The sequence below is a fragment of the Gambusia affinis genome, linkage group LG17 (assembly GCF_019740435.1).
Source record: "Gambusia affinis linkage group LG17, SWU_Gaff_1.0, whole genome shotgun sequence".
In the NCBI taxonomy this organism is placed as follows: Eukaryota; Metazoa; Chordata; class Actinopteri; order Cyprinodontiformes; family Poeciliidae; genus Gambusia; species Gambusia affinis.
Window position 1 is genome coordinate 11390774 of NC_057884.1, and position 3814 is coordinate 11394587.

Consider the following 3814-nt stretch of genomic DNA (forward strand, 5'->3'; position numbering starts at 1 on the left):
CACACAGCTATATTTTTCTTGGAATTGTGTTTAACCATTGTTTCTCAAACTATTTCCCTACAAACTAAAAACTTAACATTACCTATGAAAACAGGATATTTCTTTAGAAGTCAGACCTCTTGCACTTTATTAGCACAGACACAAAAGTGGCTTACCAGCTGAAAAGCCTGCAAAAATTTTACTCTTTTGACTCCGCTGCTGAAAATTCATAGAGGAAATCCCGATGGGACCTTTCAAACTCTAAAGCTTGAGTTTGCATTCACCCTCAAGTCTGAAGAGCACACAAAACAGACATGGATCAACAGCAAGAGTTTCAGTTCTTTTAGAATGATACTTTAATCCTTCTTGAAAAATCCATGGAGATATACACAAATGAAAACCACATAAAGATGCAGTAGGAAGTTTTGAGAAAACCATTTTCTTGGCCTGAAGATTTGAAAAAGAACACCTTACAAGTCCTGCAGCATACCGACAATATTCAGCTTCAACGATGGTGGGAGAATATGAGCAGCATTTAGACTGATCATGACTGGCACTGCTGATTAAGTATCATTTACAGGGAGCCTTCAGAACATATCTGAAACATTACACAGGAAGCCTAAACTATATCAACAAACAGCATTAGGCTACTGTTGTTCAAGTGCACCATATGGTATCATTAGTGTTGGTTTCACAGGCTTGAACTAAACATGTATTCAACTCATCCTTCCTTGCGTAACCCCCATATATGTGTGTAATATTATTGTGGGTAGTATTTTATATTTTGCTTCTATTGGATTTTGTCTTGTAATTTAATTCATCAGCAAATCGGTTTCTATTTTAATTATGGGTTTTCTTTTTCTACCAGAAACCTCCAGTAGGTGGCTTGTGAGTTTACACTCTGGTTAAACAACAGAGAAAAATGGCAGTAGAAGAGGAAACTGTAGCTGGCTGCAGCACGTTGTGCTGAGCTATTGGACGCTGAAAGAAAAGAAAGCAAGTTATATGATAAATTCCGATGAATTCCGGTAACGATTGACAGAAGAGAAGATAAGTGATTGATGTAAATATCTATTTCAACTGTAAGACACACAATATTTTTAAGGAAAGAAATGGTTAACTCCCTCGCAATTCAAAATGTCTTCACTCAAGACTTTTTGTAGAAATGTAGAGTGAAGACCCACTGTGTGACCTTTTTGTGGCTGTAAATGCAACTGCCACTGTTCCTTAATTGAGTTGAAACAAGTTAAATGTATAATCTTGTTTGAATAATTAATATTTAATTAATTATTTATACAAAATTATTTAAATACGTTCTCCATGTCTAAAGGGACAACGTGGAATGGCTGCTTTCTTTGCTCTCTAATTTAGTTAGGAATTCTAATTGCACAAAGCATGCCTTATAAGCTAGACTTCTGATATAATAAGAGTTGTTCTAATACTCGCTGTAGGACTTGTGTTCTCCAGAATGTAAAAACAGTAGGAAACATAATTTTAGACGCATATATTCATACTTCAATGTCTTTGATCTGTACTCCTTCCAGACATAAGAGGAGTTTTTTTGCTATAGAGCCTCTTTCTCCGGGGATCATTACAATTTCTAATAAGGCATCTTCAAGCAACAGATTCACAGAAGTCATTATTTAGAATTTATTGCTATTTATTTAGATAACCTTCACATATTGGAAACTCTTTGGAACATTGTGCATATGTGCACAAAACTCAAATTGATCTTCATATCATAACCTTTAACCTCTTTCTTTAACCACTTGCATGTCGCCCAAAGAAAACTTAGATACAAGTCAATGGGTCCCAAAGGACATCTGTGTCCTCATGACGGTTTTAACCTGAAAGCCGTTTTATTAATTTTTTTTCTCTTTTCGTGAGATATCTTGCCAGACAGAGATTAACCTACTCCTCTCGCAGGTATGGATTATACTAAGAAAGATGTATCTGAATTATTTTGTTCAAATTTTTGACTGAATTGGACAGCAGTTCAATGTTGGTAAGAAAATGAACATATATTACCTTTTAAATAATAGGTTTTCAAGGGTGCTGCAACCATCAGCTTTTACCTTTTCAAAATATCACATTTGGGCACAGTCCATCTTGTAGAATTTTGTTTTCATTTTGATGATCTGGATAATTCAATTGATTTAACTTGTGCATCTTTATATAAGCTGTTATGTCTATTTGCATCTCTATTATTTGATTGACAACATTTTAATAGACGTTTGAATGTTAGCACATAGATTTCCTTTTTTTTTACGTTTGCATGTCCTACTTTTCTAATTCTTGCATTCCACCCCATCAGGAATTAGAAATTAGGCACATAGGCTGGTCATATTTTGAACTGTGTTTAGCTACTGATACACAGAGAGTGATCTTTATTTGGTTTGAGACTGTGATGATGGTGAAGAAATGTAATGGAACTTCTTGAATTGCAGCCTGTATTGATTAGGAATAGACACTATCACATTACGGAGGAATGAGAAGGTAGTGGAGAGTATTTAACATTTCAGTTAACTGACATCATGGCTTTTTAGCAATCTTAAGTTTCCACTAGTTGAAAATTATTGCTAAGTAACTACATAATAATGTTGTTGGATAGTCCTAATTTTTAGTAGATAGAACTAAAAAAAATCCTAAATGCTGTAGCTTTCCTATAAGGGCAAAATTTATCTATAACTTATATAATGTCTTAGCTTTTTCTTTACTTAAATTGTATATATTTGCACACATACTTTTATGCATTTATTAATCATGTTATTATTTTTTTGATGTTTTTTTCTTACCTAAATGAATTAGGTAAAATGTTTTTATCTGCTTTATTTTAGTTCCTTTCTTTTTGTAGAGCTCTTCAAAAAGAAAAGGAAAGAATGGTACTATGCAAATAAACTCATTGACAGATCAAGTAGATAATCTCAATAAGTTTAAGAGTGATTCTCTCTCCTAGTTCTTTTTTTTTTTTTTTTTACTATTATTGCAATTTATCAAGGCAGCAGTGAAAAACACAGTAAATGCATTGTTGATAAATATTCAAAGTAAATTAAAATATGTTTTTCTTTTGAAACTTTAAGCTCACAGGTCAGAGTAAAAATGTAACAAATCAAAAGTACCACAAAGCTTTAATTATTAAGTGTAAATGCAGGCTGAATGCTGAATCTAACAGACAGTCCAAGAGTGGTCTGCTTGGTTTTTCTCCATTCTTCCATCACTCCAGCTTCACCTACATGTGAAAATAATATACCACAAATAAGACTCACGTGTAGTACATACAAATTTAACCATTGAAATCATGTGTGTCACATGGAAAAGCAGATGTATACACAAAGATTTCACATTTTTGTACATTTCCTAATAGGATACACATGTGATCACAAATTTACCACATTTTAAAGAACAAAATACTTTAAATAGGAGCCATATGTGAACACATGAAATTCATGAGGCTTTTCTGTTGGGGCACGGGCTCCAAGGTCAGACAAGACTCATGAACAAGACTTAAATGTTGAGAGATGAGCTCATCACTCATGTTGTACTGCATAGCCACAGAATAACATCAGAGCCAGAGCTAAATTAAAGTAATGAAAGCATATTTAAACTTTCCCACAAGTTTCCTTACTGACATATTGTGGTTTAAATAAAAAATAATTTTATAGTTTGTCACACTGCCTTATTTTTTAATTAGTTGTTCTTTCAGAATGCTCTTTTGCACAAATGGTATCACTGCCTCCTTATTCCATTTCCTATATAAGTCACCATTTTCTGAACAAATAACCACCAAATACAAACATAATAATTCAAAGCTTGATAAAAGATTCAAAGTTTGTTT